Source organism: Petaurus breviceps, unplaced genomic scaffold (assembly GCF_028583685.1).
Source record: "Petaurus breviceps papuanus isolate PSGF00001 unplaced genomic scaffold, PetGlider_PUasm1.0 115, whole genome shotgun sequence".
NCBI classification, from domain to species: Eukaryota; Metazoa; Chordata; class Mammalia; order Diprotodontia; family Petauridae; genus Petaurus; species Petaurus breviceps.
The window spans coordinates 1,731,913-1,752,920 of record NW_027185612.1 but is presented as its reverse complement, the minus strand read 5'-3'; the positions used below and the strand labels follow the sequence as shown (position 1 = coordinate 1,752,920).

The 21,008-nt window shown below is 41.4% G+C and overlaps 1 protein-coding gene and 1 long non-coding RNA gene across 2 annotated transcripts in view; both read right to left on the bottom strand.

Moving 5' to 3' along the window:
• LOC138158602 (GTPase IMAP family member 8-like) overlaps positions 1–21,008 on the bottom strand; it is a 63,946-nt gene that overhangs the window by 20,864 nt on the left and 22,074 nt on the right. The window lies entirely within an intron of this gene.
• LOC138157924 (uncharacterized) overlaps positions 1–21,008 on the bottom strand; it is a 36,358-nt gene that overhangs the window by 11,484 nt on the left and 3,866 nt on the right. Inside the window, exon 2 of the long non-coding RNA XR_011167503.1 lies at positions 11,266–11,309. This is a non-coding gene — a long non-coding RNA (uncharacterized lncRNA). The remainder of the gene's footprint in view (positions 1–11,265; positions 11,310–21,008) is intronic.

Genomic DNA, 21,008 nt, shown 5'->3' with positions numbered 1-21,008 from the left:
CATTTGGGGACGAGGGTGGGATCACAAAATGTCAGGCCTCTATTTGGAAGCAGGGGGGCTTTAGAGGGAGAAGTGGCTATCCCAGGATGGGAGGATTTGCCTTATTCCACTCTAGCCAGAGAGTGGGCCAAAAGCACAGGGCCCTGTGAAAACTGGGAACCAAGGTTAAAAGAAGAAGAACCTGGAGATTTGGAAAGATGTTTGCAAGGAATACCCTTAGAACCAGGCAAAGAACTGGCAAGAGTGTGCAGCAGAGGCTGGGTCCTGCTAACAAGTTATCACCTTATGTGTAAAAGTAGGGATAAGCTGCTGGAGGAAAGAGCTCAGATGGCTAGGGAGTCAGCTGGTTTGCCTGAAGATTCTTCCATGTCAAAGCATTCAGAAGAGCAAACTGGAGGGATCAGGTGATCCAGGAAGAAGCTACTGTTCATGTAGCTAAAGGAAGCAAAAAACTAGCAGAAGGAATGTGCATGCAACTTTTGTACAGGCTGGGCAGAGTTGCCCAGACAGCTGCCAGGAGAATGTGTGTGAGGAGAATGGAGCAAGGTTAGATGAGGAGTCTTCTAATGTAGACATTCTCCCCATACGAAGAAGAAGACAGGAGAACAGCCCAGGCCAAACAGAGTCCAGGGAGATAATTGAGGATTTCAGTCAACAGGAGATTACTGATATATTAAGTAGATTCACCCAAAGAATGGGAGAGTCTTTAGTGTCTTGGATAGTACGAATCACTGATGAAGGCATCAGAGGAATAACACTGGACAGTGTGGATTGCTTAAAATTCATAAGTATCAGTCAGAATCCTTTTGTACACCAAGCTTTTAGAGATCACCATATGCGAGGAGGCATCAACAGAACTAATCTGTTGGCTTTAGCTGCAGATGGATGCAGAAAGCAATGGCCTGGTAGAGACAGACCTTGGTACTCACTTAGAGATTGTATGAGAAGGCTAAAGGAGGAGGTAATGAAAACTGCTATCATGGTTGGAGATGCAAATGCATATCATTATACCCCCCTAGGAGTTCCTCATAGAAATATCATAGTGAAGACGGCTCCTCCTGCTTATAAGCACCTAATTCTGATTCCATTAATTGGAGAAATAGGGTACCCTCTTTCAGAGGTGCTGGATAAGATTTCACAATTAAGTGACCTAGGAGAATGGGGACAAAATAAATTGCCTCGAGAGAGAAGAGTAAACAGCCAGAGGATTCAGAGACAAAATGGACCCACAAGAAGGGAACTGTTTACTGCTCTGTTGAGAGCAGGGGTGGATTTTAGAAGAATAGATGGTATTCCAACTGAAGAGCTGCATAAGCAGTACCAAGAAAAGGTACTTAACATTAGAACGAATAGGGAAGCAGGAACCACCCCTGCAGGTACTCCTGAATCTGAATCTTTGTATCCAAGTTTGCCCCACCTTCAGGGAGAATAGGAGATAGGCCAAGCCCCAGCCCAGATTAAAGAAATATACAGAGGAGATTGTAGACCCCATATTGGTTTAACAATATATTGGAAGAATGGATCAACTACTGTAAGTAGGGTGCTGCTCAATACTGGGGCTGAGGCCACCCTTATCTATGGAAACCCTGATAAGTTTAACCATGGAACTCCTATTACCATCACAGGTATAGGAAGGGCTGAAATATCAGCTAGACAAGTTAAAATAACAATAAAAATTGGGCAGTTACCTAAGAAAGAATATACTGTGGTTGTTGTACCCATTCCTGAATACATCATTGGAATAGATATATTGAGATATCTGAATTTACCTGAAGGAAGATACCAATTTGCTGTAAGGAAGATAGGAATTAATACAGTTTTAGTGGGAAAAATAAAAATGGAGCCAATCACTTTACCTGAACCTTCTGAAGTAATTACTTTAAAACAGTATTGTGTGCCAGGTGGGCAAGATGAAATTACCACTACTATAAAGGAATATGTTGAAGCAGGAGGGTTAGTCCCTACAACCACAAGATGGAATAATCCTGTCTGGCCAGTAAGAAAAACAGATGGGACATGGAGAATGACTGGATTATAGACAGTTGGATAAGGTGAGTCCTCCTTTGAATGCTGCTGTTCCAGATACCATCACCTTAATAGAAAGGACCCAGAAATATGATGGGACTTGGTATGTAATTATTGACTCAGAAAATGCCTTCTTCACCATCCCAATAGACCTGAAACAATGGGATCAGTTCGCTTTCACTTGGCAGGTGAGACAATATACTTTTACCTGCTTGCCACAAGAGTACATACATAGCCCCACTATTTGTCACAGGATTGTGGCTGAACAGTTGGATGAATTAAAGCTACCTGGTATACAGCTTACCCACTACATTGATGATATCATGAAACAGGGAAAAGATGCAAAAGAAGTGGAGAGGAGTTTGACCCTTCTAATTCAGCATATGAAAAGGGGGGGGGGGGGGGGGGGCAGAGTCAAGATGGAAGAGTAGAAGCAGGACCTCCGAGTAGCTGTGGCTTCCACCTTCCCCAATCCATGTAAAAAAGGGGACTCTGAACAAACTGTGGAGCTGCAGAACCCACAAAATTACACAGAGAAGCTAACGTCCTGCTGAGGATAGCCCACCAGGCTGGCAGGAATTGGCTAGTGCAGGGCTCTTTGAGCCGAGCCCAGGCCCGCATGAGCCGGGGGTTTTTAGCCCCAGGGCGGGTCTGACAAGCCGTGGCCAGAGGGACTCCAGATCAGCAGCAGCTGTGGTCGTTTCCAGAATCATCAACACATAGATGCAAAGGACAAAGTGAGAGGACAGTGCAGTCTGGACTTTGGGACCCAGTAAGTGGGAGTGTGTAGATTTTGCCACCAGGGCGAGAAGCCCCTGAGACCCCTGGCACAGCCAGTCAGCACCATGTGGCAACATCAGTGCCTGGCCTGCAGAGTGTAGGGGCACCAAGCACCAGTCTGAGGGGTAATCACTCTTGCTTTAACCTGCTTGGCTCTGGACTGCAGTCTAGGGTGGAGGTCCTGGGGTGTGTGTTCAGCTTGCCAGAGCAGCATGTGGAGGCCTCAAAGAGGGCACCCATCTAATACCTCTGGCAGTTGAGAAAATCCCAGCATTTGGGATGAAAGCTCCCATGTCTGGTGGCAGATTCCTACTGTGGCAAAAAGCCCAGGGAACAAGTGACTGAGGAGTGACATGACCAGGCAAAGGAAACAAAGCAGAAAGAAGATTCCAACATTAGACTCCTATTGTGAGGACAAAAAGAAGCAAAGCATGGAACAGGAGAAAGACAGTGAAGTCAGAACTCTTGCACCAAAAGCTTCAAAGGAAAATACAAGCTGGTTACAGGCCATAGAGGACCTTAAGAAGCAGATAAGAGAAATGGAGGAAAAATTGGGAAAAGAAATGGGAACAATGCAAGAAAATTATGAAATGAGAGTCAACAGCCTGACTGAGGAAAATAATACCTTAAAAAACAGATTAACTCAAATGGCAAAGGAGACTCAAAAAGGCAATGAGGAGAAGAATGCCTTAAAAAGCAAAATTTGCCAGATGGAAAAAGAATCTCTAAAGCTCACTGAGGAGAATTATTCCTTCAGAATTAGATTGGAGCAAATGGATGCTAGTGACTTTATGACAAATCAAGATGTTGTTAAACAGATCCAAACAAATGAAAGAATAGAGGGCAATGTGAAATATCTCATGGGAAAAACCACTGACTTGGAAAATAGATCCAGGAGAGATAACTTAAAAATTATTGGACTACCTGAAAGCCATAATCAAAGTAAGAACCTAGAAATCATCCTCCAGGAAGTTCTCAAAGAAAACTGCCCTGATGTTTTAGAACCAGAGGGCAAAATAGAGGTTGGAAGAATTCACCAATCACCTCCTGAAAAAGATCCCAAAAAGAAAACTCCTAGGAATATTATAGCCAGGTTCCGGAATTCCCAGATTAAGGAGAGAATATTATAAGAAGCCAGGAAGAAACAATTTGAATATTGTGGAAACACAATCAGGATAATCCAGGATCTGGCAGCTTCTACACTGAGGGACTGAAGGGTCTGGAATATGATATTCTGGAGGGCAGAGGAGCTGGGATGAAAACCAAGAATCACCTACCCAGCAAAACTGAGTATCATGTTTCAGGGGAAAATATGGTCATTCAGTGGAATAGAGGACTTTCAAACATTATTATTATATATTATTATTGCTGAAAAAACCAGAGTTGAATAGAAAATTTGACATTCAGATACAAGAAGCAAGAGAAGCATGAGAAGGTAAACAGGGAAAAGAAATCATAAGGAACTTATCAAAGTTGAACTATTAACATTCCTACATGGAAAAACAATAATTGTAATTTACGAAACTCTTCTCAGTATGAAAATAGTTGAAGGGAATAGAAATACACACACACACACACACACACACACACACACATATATATATATAATGTCTCTATATGAGGGCATATGAATACATATGTGAGTGTGTGTATGTATGTTTACAGGTATACATAGATAGAGGGCACAGGACCAATTTAACAGGAAGGGATGATACTTAAAAGTTGAAATGAAGAGGTAAGAGAGGAATATAATGAGAGGAGATGGGAGAGACAGAATGGCTTAAACTATCTCAAATAGAAGAGGTAAGGGAAAATGATTACAATGGAGTGGAAGAATAGGAAGGCAAAAGGGAATGGGTAAACCCTATTCCCATTGAATTTGGCTTGGGGAGGCAATGAAATACATCCAAAATAGGGTATCTCCCCCTCCAGGAGAGTAGTGGGGAAGGGGATCAGAAGGATGATGATGGAAGGGAGGGCAGGCTGGGGGGGAGGGAAGTTGGAAGCACCCACTTTTGAAAAGGGATGGGATCAAAGTAGAGAATAGAACAAGTCAGAGGTGGGATAGGAGGGAGGGAAATATTGTCATTCTTTTACAATATATCTACTATGTTATTGTTTTGCATTAGTCACACATGTACAACCTATACTGAACTACTTATCTTCCCAGTAAGGGTAGGTGACAACGGAGGAAGGGAATGAATCTGGAATTCAAAGATTTAAAATCAAATGTTTAAGTATAAATATATACACACTATTAATAATACTATTTTACATGTAATTGGGTAATAAGATATACAGGCACTAAGGCATAGAGATCCACCATGCTCTACTGGAAAAGTTGAAAGGTGTATGGAAGAAAATATAGGAGAGAGCAGATTGGAGGAGGGGATATCTTGTTGGACTGATATTTTGGGACAGTGGGTACAGGAAAAACAGGGAGAAAAATTGTATTTCAAAATCTAGCAGAATTGAATGATGTAAATCAGAAGTTAATGAAGCATTTGAAAAATGAAAAAAGAAAGAAAAGTAAAGGGTGGGAAATTAACCCTGCAAAGGTTCAAGGACCAGCTCAAAATGTAAAATTTTGGGGTATACAATGGAACAAGGGACTACGAGAGATCCTTCCACAAGCCTGACAAAAGATTCAGGATTTTCCTACCCCTACCAATAAGAAGGAGGCCCAAAAGTTCATAAGATTGTTTGGATACTGGAGGCACCACATTCCACATTTGGGGCAGATTTTGAAATCTTTATATAGAGTCACTTGGAAGAAATATGAATTCGACTGGGGACTTGAGCAGAGTAAAGCTTTTGAAGAAGCCAAGACTGCCATACAATTCTCCCTAGATTTGTGGCCCATGCAAAATGGTCCAGTGGAATTGCAAGTGACTGTACAAGATGATTATGCAAACTGGAGCTTATGGCAAAAACAACAAAGCTGAAATGTACCTTTGGGATTTTGGTGTAGGAAACTCCCTTCATCTGGAGTCCAGTATACACCTTTTGAAAAGCAGTTGTTAGCTGCATATTGGGTTTTGATGGAGACTGAACAACTGACTCTAGGCCATGAAGTGATATTAAGACCTAGAATCCCGATTATGACCTGGGTGATGAGTACCCAAGCTTCTCACAGAATTGGACATGCCCAAGAGGCTAGTATAATCAAATGGAAGTGGTACATGCAAAATAGAGCGAAAACAGGCAAAAGCAGAGTCTCTGCTCTACATGAATCTGTAGAAAACATAGAAATTGAGAGGAATGACACACCCCCTGAGGCAAAGCAACAGTTGGTACAGTCCTCTGTAAAATGGAATGAGGGAATACGATGGATTAACTGAAGAACAAAAGAGACATGCATAGTTTACTGATGGGACAGCAAAATATTTGGGCCAAAAAAGACATTGGAAAGCAGTGGCCTATAACCCATGTACTAGAAGGACTTTGGAAAGTACTGGGATAGGTGGAAGTAGTCAATATGCTGAACTTATGACAGTACATCAAGCCATCAAAATAGAACAAGGAGGAGAGTGTCATATATTCAGTGATTCATGGGCTGTAGCTAATGGGTTAGCTACATGGATGCCCATGTGGAAAAATAAAAATTGGGAAATTCATGGCAAACAAGTCAGGGGCAAAGAATTATGGGAAGGTATCTGGAACATGACTTTGGTCACTGACTTGTCAGTTTTTCATGTAGATGCTCACGTGGACCTCACCACACCAGAACGTGAGTACAATGCTCATGCTGATCGACTGGCAAAGATTGCTACCAAACATATTGTCCCTACTTTGACAACAACTGATGATCCGATATTAGCAAAGTGGGTCCACCAAACAGCAGTCCATTTGGGGGTCCAGGCCACACACAAATGGGTGCAAGATCGAGGTATTAGTATCTCTCATTCACTGTTAAAACAGATAGCAGAAGAATGTCATATATGTCAATTGGAAAGGGAGCAAACTCTTCCTCGGGTAGTAACTGGAGAGATAGCAAGAGGAAAAGTCCCAGCCCAAATCTTGCAAATAGATTATATTGGTCCACTACCACTGGATAAAGGATGCAGATTTATATGTACTTGTGTTGACACCTATTCAAGTGTACTAGTGGCTTGTCCTTATAAGAATGCAACCCAGAAAAACACTTGTAAAACTCTAGATCTCATAAGTCTATATTATGGAACCCCAATGCATATTCAAAGTGACAATGGGTCATATTTCAAAGGCAATGCAATGAAGAAGTATTGTATACTAAACAATATAGAATGGATATATCATATTCCATATTATCCACAAGCATCTGGGTTAATTGAAAGAATGAATGGATTACTGAAAGAACAGTTAAGGAAGTTAAGTTCCAATAATTAATATCAACATTGGAAGAATAATTTGTTCATGGCTTTACATAATTTGAGTAATAGACCATTGGGAGGAAATACATCTCTAGCCAGAATGATGATCCCAAATCTGCAAATTAGAAAACAACAAATACATAAGATCCCAAATATTGAGTATTGGACTTTGAGGCCAGATGTCCCAGCATCATACCCAGGAACACCTGGTTCGGTGGGGTATGATTTACATTGTTTAGAGGACTTTTGGTTGGACAGAAAAGAAATGAGAAAATCTCCACTGGGATATGCATAAGAATCCCTAAAAATCACTTTGGACAGATTTTACCCAAATCAGGATTAGCAGCTCAAGGAATACACGTATTGGCTGGAGTAATAGATTCTAATTATCAAGGAGAAATTGTTGCAACATTCCATAACTTAGGTGAAGGGCCCATACAGATTCATAAAAAAATGATAGGATAGTTCAAGTGATCATCGTTCCTTGTAAAGCAAAAGTACTTGTAAAAACTGACCTTCCTTCCAAAATAACTGTCAGAGGAACAGAAAGATTTGGTTCTACTGATAGAATAAAATTGGGAGCTAAAGTATGGGTAAAAAGGAAACCAGATGATGTTCCAAAGGCTGCAGAGATTATAGCACACAGGAGGGATAACACTGTAATTATTGTTTATTCTGGAGAAGATGATTACAAAATTGTACCCTTAACTCATATATTCTACCTACTACTAGTAGTGAGTGAGGCTACGATAGTGTGGTTATTGTCTCTTTGCTTCTTCCTGGCTTTTTGTCTGTTCACCTTGTTTGCTAGATTTGTTTCCGCAGTCTTGGTACCCTCCACCTGTAGATGCCTGATAGCTTAAGCTGGATGTCACCCCCGTCTGCAACTGTGATGTGTCACCTTTGGACCTGGCATCAAGCATATTAAGAACTGACCTCTTAAATGGTACCCCTTGGGACAGGGACAGCTCTACATCCGATTCCAGCAGCAAGTAGCCATGGAAGAAGAGACTTTCGCCCCTTACCCCAAGATTTTGGGGCCCCATTTGTTCGGGGGGGTAGGGGGAATGATGGGAGCTTGTGCTCAAGCCCCACCCTAAAATATTGTTTTCTGTGTTTATTGTGTGCTATCCTTGTTATATTGTTGTGAAATTCTGTTGACACCAGTTATTCCTAATGTATTTTTGCCAAGTAAGGGACATGAAAGATCTTGGGGCTGAATGTAAGGTTTATGGGATTTAAAGATCTTCCATGCCCCATTGGACTGGCTGACGTAACAGGAAGGGGTGGGGCAAGAGGAAGCAGAAGCCAAGCTAGAGCTCCTGTGGTGATTGGCAGTGGCAGCAGCAGCGGCCAGTAGAGGCAGTGGCAGCAGTAGTGGTAGCGGCCTATGTGGAGGTGAAGGTGCGAGCCCCCTTTTTTGGGCTAGACAGAATTTCTGCTGAGGACTGCCAGGGACCAGAACTGTGGGGAGCCGGAGCTGCTGGGAGCACGCTTCTGGGTGATCAGTAGTTGCTATGAGTGGAGAGAGGAGGACCTTTGCCTGAGGTAGCCTGTTCTGTTTTAAAGACGAGAATGTGGGTGCTTTCTACTTTATCTACCTGCGCCAATTTCATAACTACTCTGAAGGCTTTGACTTTCTGGTTTTGGGACTCAGTTTTCTGGTATTTTAATAAATGTTCTAGCTTTAGTTCCTATGAAGAGAGACTGGTATATTTTGTGATTAATAACCACATCAGCATATTTATAGTTGCCATAGGCATTGTGAATATTGCATTGCTGATACACTGCCCTCATACCCAGTCCCACAGAAACAGTGTGTTCTTGCATTCAATCACAATCACATCATCCATCGAGCCCAAGACAGGACCACAATACCTAACTATTTGTCTTAACTAGACAGGACCACAATAGCTAGCCAATCAGAGGGCAGAATGACAAGAATGTTTAACCACTGAACCATAGATGGGACCCCTCCTCCATTACCTAATCCCTTAGCAAATTCCTCTGGCCTTTTTAATATTAATGATATTCCTCTATTCTATGTAAATTTCTTTTATGTAATTGCATCTTTAACCTATAAAAATCCATCTTGCTTTCTCAAAAGTTGCTGGATCCTCTTGGAACTTAGCTTACTTCATGAGAGTAGTCAATCTCAATAAATGCCTTTACTTGGATTAGAGGTGGTCTGACTCTGAATTCTTTGAGATGGTTCCACCACAACACATCATGAAATCGCAACGGTTTTGGGGTGGGCAGAAACCCCACCTCAACAGTTTTTGGCATCCCTGGGTTTAAAATGCAACTGCTTTTTATGTTCCTGGGTGGGCCTGAATCTCTGACTCTGTGCTTCTCCTCCATGCAGAGAAGAATCTCTGATTTGGACCCCTTCTAACCCAAAGGTAAGCCTATAAGTCCTTCAAGCACCTAGGAAGGCTTGACTGGATCACTTGGTCCCTTGTGGCTAGCAAATTCCCTCTAGATAGAGGATGCTTTGCTTGGGAATTTCCTGGTAAGTTCTTTATGAACTCAATTCTTCATCCTTCAGTGAGACGCCACTGAAGAGATGAATGTGGCTATAGGGGTATTTCCTTAGGCTTGTTGGCATTTAGTCCCAACTCCCATCCTAGGGGACTACTAAACTGTAATAGCACCTAGTCTTTATATAATCTGGAAGACCAAGAAAAGTTATTGCTATCTGTGCTTTCTGTTTACATCTGACTGCTCTGTGTGTGTGTGTGTGTGTGTGTGTGTGTGTGTTAAATTCTCTGAGTCTGCCACCTTGTAAGATTCAAAATGCATCCTGAGCTACAAAGATTGATGGTCTCTTAAAGAAAGTTGTTGGCAAAAAACCCCAAAACTCTTTCTCTCTTTCTACTTCCTTGGACTCCAGCCAAGTTCTGGAGGTAGAGAGACAGATGGAAAGAGGGGAAACTTCTCCCCTAAGATCTATCTAAGAGAAAAGGGTTCACTTTACTGATCAAAGAGAGGCAGGTTTCAAAGCTGCACTTTGGAATAGGACTAGCACTTAACTCTTTCCTGGGTCACAGAAAGAGAACTGTATAAAATCATTGGGAATATTGATCCAGGTAATTGAATTCATTCTGGCTAGCATTTGGAGCTAAGATAAATTGGATAATACATATATATGAAAAAGATGCCTCAGAGATGAAACTTTGAGCTCTCCAGTATGGGGAAGAGGGGCTAGGCACCAATGGATCTGTTCCAGAGTCCTACTCACCTTGACCAAAAGGTTCAATCCTCTCATTTTCAAAGAAGTTTTAAGGAGTGGACCCAGAAGTGAAGTTTACTTGAGCAAAAGTTAAAAATAAACACTAATATTTTCCTCTCTGTGGTCCTAATTCTGAGAAGGCTAGGGCTATGGTGCCTTCTAACTGTGGTCCAGCTCTGACCAGACTAGGGCCACACTGAAAAGTCAGAATCACTAAAATTCTCCTCCTCCTGGTGCCAGCTCTTCCCAGGCTAGGGCTACAATGCCTTCTCCCTGTCATCCTCGTTCTGACCAAGCTGAGGATACAGTGAGAAGTTACAACCACTAAGATTCTCTTCCTTGTGGTCTCAGCTCTTCCCAGACTAGGGCTACCAAGTCATCTTCCTCTCACCCTGGCTCGAAGGATACCATGAAAGGTTAGAACCATTAAGATCCTTCACCCTGTTGTGTTGGCTCTTACCGAGCTAAGGCTGCAGTGAAAAGTTAGAAGAATAGTAGGGAAGTTGAGTTAACCTCCCCCACCTGGTGAAAGGAACAAGGGGGAGGCACAGTAGCTACATCAGGTACCACTAGCAAAAGTCCAAGGACCCTGCATACCCTGAAGCCCACTCCTCTAGGTAAGCAGATGAATATCTCATCTTGAAACCCCAAGTCCTTGCTCCTACACCACTGGAACCTGGAGTTTCTGCTCCAAGTTCCCTGAAGCCAAGCAACCTCTCTCCGGAAGCTTGTGGGATTCTTCAGGGACACTCCTCTTTATTCACCAAGCCCCCCTCCCAATGTCCCCCGGACCTTTAATTCAGCCACAGGACTCTACAACCTCCCAGCATTCCCTAGTTCTTAGTTCCTCCCACACAAGGAATGGTGCCCACTTACTTCTTACTTTCCAAATCGATCACCCCCACAACCAGGCTCTGCAACTGTGGAGAGATTTGAAAAGGAGAGGAGAAAATTAGGTAAGAAGTCAAGCAGCCTCTACACTTGGTAAGTGTAAAGTTATGGGATTTAAAGATCTTCCATGCCCCTTGCAGGAAGAGGTAGGGCAAGAGGAATTGGAAGCTAAGCTAGAGCATATGTGGTGACTGGAGGCAGCAGCAGCAACAACAGTGGCAGCAGTGGTGCCTCAAACTCCTTTGTTTTTGAGCCAGCCAGAATTTCTGCTAAGGAATCCTGCTGAGGACTGCCAGGGATAGGAACTGGGGGAGGGGGCGGAGCTGCTGGGAGCACACTTCTTGAATGCTGAGCAGTCGCTGTGAGTGGGGAGAGGAGGATCTTTGCCTGAGGTAGCCTGTTCTGTTTTGAAGGCTTGAGAATGTGGGTGTTTACTACATTAACTATGTGTGCCAACTTCATAACTACTGTGATGGCTTTGACTTTCTGGTTTTGGGACTCAGTTTTCTGGTATTTGAATAAATGTTTTAGCTTTATTCCCATGTAGAGAGTCTGGTATCTTTTGTGATTAATAACCATATCAGCATATTTATAGTTACCATAGGCATTGTGAATATAGTAAGCCCAATCTTCTATCAATTTTTATATTTGATTTGGAAATGCAATTAATGTCATCTTACCATTTGTATTATTATTGTATTTCTCCACTATAGTAAAATTCTTTTATATTGTAAAACTTAAGTGACCATTGTGAGCCAGAAATGGTGTTAGACAAAACAATTTTTAATCTGGATTTAGTTGAAACTAAAAGACAGTGGAAAAAAATTGTTTAAAACCAGGTATGTTCTTTCATTAAGTCCTGCTATTACTGTCTTAAAACTAAAACAAGTTAGTCCTCACTTATGAAAATTGTAAGATTGTTAACTAAGTTATTTGGTATTATTGTTATAATGTTAAAACCTAAAACTGATCCCACAGCAGCTCTATGGGTAGACAGGTAGAGACTCCCTACCCCCTTTTGTTGGGAAGATGGCCAAGGCCGCCGCCAATGTAGGGGTATAGGTTGTGACTGGAGACCACATGTGCCAGCTACCATATATTGGGATTCTAAAAATAAAATATGGGGACCCCCAAAAGACATCCTGATAAGGAAAAAGAAAAATCAGTATTGAAAATAGGGGACTTGCCACACATAAAGTATGTGGTTTTCATCACTCCAGAGGAAGAATATCATAGGATGTGCAGGCAGATCAGCCCCTTCTTCGGGGTCCTTATAGATTTCTCCTGATTTGTAAACTTGCCAGATCCCTAGAAACCATCTCATGGGCAAGGTCATCAGCCACAGGGAAAAAAAAGAACTTGTTTGGGTTATGGAGTTCCTAAACAATGAATTTGGCTTACTGAGAAATGAAATCTCTTATGTAAGTCAGTCATGGCAAAATTTTGTGACTTATTTTACCTCCATAAGAGTTATAAAAACAATTGTATCTAGCCCTAAGCTGTGATTGGTGTGACTTGCTATTTGAGGTAAAAGTCATTGGTACCACAACTATTTTTATTTTGAGTTTAAATTTAGATATAGTGTCTGAATTAAATCAGTATCTGAGAGAAATGCCACAATCTACTCAGAGGTTATACTGGTACAGGTGAAGGTTTTTCTTCTGGGAAAGGTCAAGAGGACAATTTAAGCCTTAGTCTAAAATGGATCCCTCCTGGCTCAGTTTCCCTATCGTCTTCCTTTGAAAAAGAATGCTTTCCACCTGTCTGTTCCTGAGTCTGGCTATGAGATGGAATTAAAGTGACTCTTATCTGAATTCAAAGAGATAAGAATGTTTTATCCTATTATATTTGACATGTCCCTGCTTTTTCCTTCTATGGTAAATTTCTCTAATTAGAGCAAGTGGTCAACAAATATATGAATACAATGCTGGTATGTGAAATCATGCTGTTTTCAATCTGAATGTGTAGTCATTCCATATTCCAAACTACTGGGTAAATGAATACACAAGCTTGTCATCTGCCTGCCTGCATAGTCAAGTGAAAGGTTAAATGCCTAGAACAGAACATTTTTTTTCTGAATGATATGGGAACAACTAGACAAAGGGAAAAGAAGTTTGTGAAATAAAGGTACAAACACAGTGTTAATCATTATCCCATACTAAGGCTGGGATACATCTGAGCTATTAAAGTGTTTGTTAGATATGAGCTATTCAGCATAAAATTATATCCTTTTCTACAGTCTAAATAATTCAGTAAAAGGGTACTTGACCTAGTCAACAGCCTATTACTAGATATATTTGTCTTTCTCCTTATCTTGGACCCTGCATGTTGAACTTGTTGTCAGATTTGTATCTCTCAGATTACAGGCTAATTCACCTACAACTGTCAGCAAACAGTGGATACCAATCCATATGCATGAATCATCCCCTGGATGTGGCCTATGCTCAGTTCCAGTCAACCTCCTCCTCAGAACCCACTGAGACAGGGACAACTCTGCTCCTCTTTTCAGCCTAAAGACACTATAGATGCAGAGACCCCCTTCCTTTTTCCCAAATGAATTTGGGTCCCAGCTCTTTGAGGAGGGGGGAATGATGGAATCCTAATAAAGCTGCCCCCAGCCCTAATATTCTAACTTCATTTGGGGCCAAGCCCCACCAAACATTAGCCCCACTGCACATACCTAGCCCCCACCAAAGTCTTAACTTCTTTATATATGCCTCACTGCTCACTAGAACAACAGGTGTGTCCCTGAACTCTTAGTTCCCACAGAAACAGCAGGTATGTCCATGTGATGGCAACCTAGCTATTTCCTCTACCTGGTCACTGCCCCAGACTCATTCCCACAGAAACAGATGTGTTCTTGGATTTAATCACATCATCCATCTAGCCCAAGACAGGACCACAATGCCTATCTGTCATAACCAGACAGGACCACAATGGATACCCAATTAGAACTCAGCAGAATGACCAGAATATTTAACCACTGAACCATAGATGGGACCCCTCCTCCATTATCTAATCCTTTAACAAACTACTCCTGCCTCTTTTTTAATTTTTCAAATGCTTTAACTTTTGATTTACATCATTCATTTCCACCAGATTTTGAGTTATAAATTTTTTCCTTGTTATTCCCCTACCCTCCACCCTAAAATAGCAGTCCCACAGGATATCCCCTCTTTCAATCTGCTCTCTCCCATATTTTCTCCCATACCCCTTTCAACTTTTCCAGTAGGGCATGGTGAATCTCTTGCCCCAGTGCCTGTATATCTTATTTCCCAATTAAATGTAAAATAGTATTAATAATAATATATATATTTTTAAACATTTGATTTTAAAACTTTGAATTCCAGATTCATTCCCTTCCTCCCTTGTTGCCCAACTTACTGGGAAGATAAGCGGTTCAGTATAGGTTGTATACGTGTAGCTAATGAAAGACATTAATATAGAAGATATATTGTAAAAAAACTGACTGTATTTCCCTCCCTCCTATCCCACTTCCTGCTTGTTTTATTCTCTACTTTGATCCCATACCTTTTCAAAAGTGGGTGCTTCCAACTTCCCTCCCCCCCTAGCCTGCCTTCCCTTCCATCATTCCCCCTCTCATCCCCTTCCCCCCTACTCTTCTGTAAGGTGAGATACCCTATTTAGTGTGTATTTCATTCCCTCCCCAAGCCAAATTCAATGAGAGTAGGATTGACCCATTCCCTTTTGCCTTCCTATTCTTCCCCTCCATTGTAACCATTTTCCCTTGCCTCTTCTATATGAGATTCTGTCTCTTCCCATCTCTTCTCATTATATTCCTCTCTCACCTCTTAATTTCACCTTTTAAGTATCATCCCTCCTATTCAATTGGTCCTGTGCCTATGTATACCTGTGAACATATATACATACATTCACAAATGTATTCATATGTCCATACACCCTCATACATAGACATATGTATATATATATTTCTGTTCCCTTCAACTATTTTCCTACTGAGAAAAGTATCATCAGTTTCAATTATTGTTTTTCCATGTAGGAATGTTAATAGTTCAACTTTGACACATTCCTTATGATTTCTTTTTCCTGTTTAGCTTCTCTTGCTTCTTGTATCTGAATGTCAAATTTTCTATTCAACTCTGGTTTTTTCAGCAAGAATGCTTGAAAGTCCTCTATTTCACTGAATGACCATATTTTCCCATGAAACATGATACTCAGTTTTGCTGGGTAGGTGATTCTTGGTTTTGATCCCAGTTCCTCTGCCCTCCAGAATATCACATTCCAGGCCCTTCGATCCCTCAGTGTAGAAGCTGCCAGACCCTGGGTTATCCTGATTGTGTTTCCACAATATTCAAATTGTTTCTTCCTGGCTGCTTGTAATATTATCTCCTTGATCTGAGAATTTTGGAACCTGGCTAAAATATTCCAAGCAGTTTTCTTTTTGGGATATTTTTTCAGGGGGTGATAGGTGGATTCTTTCAACCTCTATTTTGCCCTCTGGTTCTAAAGCATCAGGGTAGTTTTCCTTGAGTATTTCTTGGAGGATGATTTCTAGGTTCTTTCTTTGATCATGGCTTTCAGGTATTCCAATAATTTTTAATTTGTCTCTCCTGGATCTATTTTCCAGGTCAGTGGTTTTTCCTATGAGATATTTCACATTGCCTTCTATTCTTTCATTTGTTTGGATCTGTTTTACAGCATCTTGATTAGTCATAAAATCATTAGCTTCCATTTGCTCCAATCTAATTCTGAAGGAATGATTCTCCTTGGTGAGCTTTTGAGATTCTTTTTCCATCTAGCAAATTTGGCTTTTTAAGGCATTCTTCTCCCCATTGCCTTTTTGAATCTCTTTTGCCATTTGAGTTAGCCTATTTTTTAAGGTGTTATTTTCCTTAGTCAGGCTATTGACTCTCATTTTGTAATTTTCTTTTATTGTTCTCATTTGTCTTCCCTATTTTTTCCTCCACTTATCTGCTTCCTAAGGTCCTCCATGGCCTGTAACCAGCTCATATTTTCCTTTGAAGCTTTTGTTGCAGGAGTTCTGAATTCACTATCTTCCTCCTGTTCCATGCCTTGATCCTTTTTGTCCCCAAAATAGGAGTCTAACGTTGGGTTCTTCTGTTTGCTTTGTTTCTTTTGCCTGGTCATGTTGCCACTCAATTATTTGACTTTTGGGTTTTTTTTTTTTTGCCACAGTAGGACTCTGCTACCAGACAGGGGAACTTCATAGCAAATGCTGGGGTTTTCTCAGATGCTAGAGGTATTAGTTGGGTGCCTTTGCTGAAGCCTCCACACACTCTGGCAAGCTGGACAGACACCCAAGTACCTATACCCTAGTCTGCAATCTAGTTCCAAGCATATTAAAGCAAGAGTGATTAACCCTAAGGCTGGTTGCTTGGTCCCCCTACACCCTGCAGGCCAGGAGCTGAAGCTGCCATGTGGGGGGTGGTTGCACAGCCACAGCTCCTCAGCGACTTCTTGCCCTGGGGGCAAAAGCCAATGCACTCCCAACTACTGGTTCCCCTAAAGTCCATAGTGCACTGACCTATCACTTTGTCCTTCACATGTATGTATTGATAAATCTGGAAATGGCCACAGCTGCTGGTGATCTTGAGTTCCTCCCACCGGCGGCTGGTCAAGCCCAACCTGGGGCTAAAACCTCCAGCTCACATGGGCCTGGGCTCAGCTCCCAGAGTGCTGGCCAATTCCTGCCGGCCTGCCAGGCTGTCCTCAGTGGGAGGTTAGCTTCTCTATGTCATTTTATGGGTTCTGTAGCTCCAAAGCAGAGTCCCCTTTTACATGAATTGGGGAAGATGGTAGCCAGAGTCGTGCAGAGGACCTGCTTCTACTCTGCCATCTTGACTCTACCCGCCCCCTGCCTCTTTAATATTAATGATATTCCTCTATTCCATGTAAATTTCTGTTAAAAAATTTCATCTTTACCCTATAAAAATCCATCTTGCTTTCTCTAAAGTTGCTGGTCCCTCTTGGAACTTAGCGCACTTCATGAGAGGCATCAATCTCCATAAATGCCTGTACTTGGATTAGAGGTGGTCTGACTGAATTCTTTGAGATGGTTACACCACAACACATCATGAAATCACAATGGTTTTGGGGTGGGCAGAGACATCAACAGTTTTTGGCATCCCTGGGTATAAACTGCAACAGCTTTTTGGTGTCCCTGGGTTTAAACCACAGCACTTATTGTTAGCAGGATTGACCTGGATAAATACCTAGCAAAAGAGACTAAAGAGAAGCAATGAGATAGGTAAGAGGGAAACCAGGAGAGGGGTGTGTCATGAACATTTAGAGAGAAGAGGATATCAAAGAGGAGAGACTGATCAAAGGCTGCAGAAATGTCAAAAATGCTGAGGATTGAGAAAAGATCATTAGGTTGGCAATTAAGAGACCATTGCTGATTTTTGGAGCAGTAGTTTCAGTTGAAAGACAGTCAGTAGCCATACTCTTGAGAGTTAAGAAAACAATGGGAGGAAAGGAAATGGAGGCATCAGTGAGAACCTTCTGCAGTTTCTGAGGACAATGACTCATCTTGAATTGTGTCATAAAGGTCTCCATTTCTACCAATCTACGTGACTGAGTAATTTGTCTGATGTTGGCTATGTTGATGCAGACTGTCTACAGAGATGTTTTATTCTACTCCTAGATCTTACCTACTTCATAAGCTCCAACCAGAAATTTTGACAAATTCAAAGCTAAGTTTCTAGGAGCAGCTATTTTTACTGCTTGAGGTAATGGTAACTTTTATTTCAAAAATATTTCAGAAGAATTTTGAACTGTTTCTCATGTTTTCTAGTAATATCTATCGATCCTTTTTCTCTTTTTTGGCAGAGAAGTCCTGATATTTTCACAGATGGCTTAGGATTATAAATTTTATATTTCATTAATATTATACAATTATTACTATTACTAGGAATAATAGAAATCCACATGTATATGGTGCTTTAAGATTTGCAACACATCGGGAGTAGAAACAGGACCTCCATGCGGCTCCAGCTCTCACCACCTCCAGTTCATTTAAAAGAGGACTCTGAACAAACTTTGGAGCTACAGAACCCACAAAATGACACAGAGAATGTAACCTCCTGCTGAGGAAAGCCCGGCAGGCTGGCAGGAATCAGCCAGCTCAGTGCTCTGGGAGCTGACCCCAGCCCACACCGTGGTTTTAACCCCAGGGCGGGGCTGACCAACAACCAGCTGGAGGGACTCCAGATTACCAGCAGCTGTGGCAATCCAGAATTATCAAAACATGGATGCTAAGGACAAAGTGAGAGGTCACTGCAGTGTGGACTTTGGGACCCAGTAGTTGGGAGTGCATTGGCTTTTTCCCCTGGGGCGAGGAGCCGCTGAGGTCTGTGATGCAGCTGCTGCCACATGGAAGCTTCAGCTCCTGACTTACAGAGTGTAAGGGGACCAAGCAACCAGTATGAGGGGTAATCGCTCTTGCTTTAACCTGCTTGGACCTGGATTGCATTGTAGGGTGAAGGTTCTGGGGTGTGTTACCAGCTTGCCAGAGAGTGTGGAGACTTCAGAGAGGGCACCCACCTAATACCTCCAGCAGCTGAGAAAACCCCAGGGTTTGGAACAAAGCTCCTCCATCTAGTGGCAGAGTCCTACAGTGGCAAAAAGCCCAAAAGTCAAGTAATTGAGTGGAAACATGACAAGGAAAAGGAAGCAAACCAAGTAAAGCAATTGAACATTAGACTCCTATTTTGGGGACAAAAAGGATCAAAGCATGGAATGGCAGGAAGACAGTGAAGTCAGAACTCCTGCACCAAAAGCTTCAAAGGAAAATGCAAGCTGGTTACAGTCCATAGAGGGCCTTAAGAAGCAGATGAGAGAAATGGAGGAAAAATTGGGAAGAGAAATTAGAACAATGCGAGAAAATTATGAAATGAGATTCAACAGCCTGACTGAGGAAAATAACACCTTAAAAATAGACGAACTCAAATGGCAAAAGAGGCTCAAAAAGGCAATGAGGAGAAGAATGCCTTAAAAAGCCAAATTTGCCAGATGGAAAAAGAATCTCAAAAGCTCACTGAGGAGAATCATTCCTTCAGAATTAGATTGGAGCAAATGGATGCTAGTGACTTTATCAGAAATCAAGATGCTGTTAAACAGATCCAAACAAATGAAAGAATAGAAGACAATGTGAAATATCCCATGGGAAAAACCACTGACCTGGAAAATAGATCCAGGAGAGATAATTTAAAAATTATTGGAATACCTGAAAGCCATGATCAAAGAAAGAACCTAGAAATCATCCTCCAAGAAATTCTCAAGGAAACATGCTCTGATGTGTTAGAACTAGAGGGCAAAATCGAGTTTGAAAGAATCCACCGATCACCCCCTGAAAAAAATCCCCAAAAAGAAAACTCATAGGAATATTATAGCCAGGTGCTGAAATTCCCAGATCAAAGAGAGAATATTACAAGCAGCCAGGAAGAAACAATTAGAATATTGTGGAAACACAATCAAGATAACTCAGGATCTGGCAGCTTCTACACTGAGGGATTGAAGGTCTTGGGATATGATATTCCAGAGGTCAATGGAGCTGGGATTAAAACCAAGAGTCACCTACCCAGAAAAACTGAGTATCATGTTTCAGGGTAAAATATGGTCATTCAGTGGCATAGAAAACTTTCAAGCATTTTTGATGAAAAAACCAGAGTTGAATAGAAAATTTAACATTCAGATACAAGAAGCAAGAGAAGCATGAGAAGCTAAACAGGAGAAAGAAATCATAAGGAATGTATCAAAGTTGAACTATTAATATTACTACATGGAAAAATGATAATTGTAACTGATGAAACATTTCTCAGGATGAAAATAGTTGAAAGTATTAGAATATATATATATATATATATCAGAGACTAACCTGGTGTATGAATACATATGTGAATGTGTGTGTATATATGTTTACAGGTATACATAGATAGAGGGCACAGGACCAATTTAATAGGAAGGGATGATACTTAAAAGGTGAAATTAAGAGGTGAGAGAGAAATATAATGAGAGGAGATGTGTAGAGACAGAATGGAGTAAACTATCTCATATAGAAGAGGCAAGGGAAAATGGATACAATGGAGGGGAAGAATAAGAAGGAAAATGGGAATGGGTCAACCCTATTCTCATTGAATTTGGCTTGCGGAGGGAATGACATACATACTAAATAGGTTATCTCACCCTACAAGAGAGTAGGGGGGAAGGGGATGAGAGGGGAGATGATGGAAGGGAGGGCAGGCTGGAGGGGAGGGAGGTTGGAAGCACCCACTTTTGAAAAGGGACAGGCCCAAAGCAGAGAATAAAACAAGTGGGAGGTGGGATAGGAGGAAGGGAAATATAGTCAGTCTTTTACAATATATCTACTATGGTAATGTTTTTCATTAGCTACATATGTACAACCTATACTGAAATGCTTATTTCCCCAGTAAGGGTGGTTGACAAAGGAGGAAGGTGATGAATCTGGAAGTCTAATGTTTGTTTAAATTGTTTAAAAATCAAATGTTTAAATATATATATATATATGTATATATATACATACATACACACACACACACATATATATATATATATATATACTATTATTAATACTATTTTATATGTAATCGGGAAATAAATTGTACAGGTACTGGGGCATAGAGATCCACCATGCCCTACTGGAAAATTTGAAGGGTGTATGTGAGAAGATATGAGAGAGAGCAGATTGGAGGAGAGGATATCCTGTA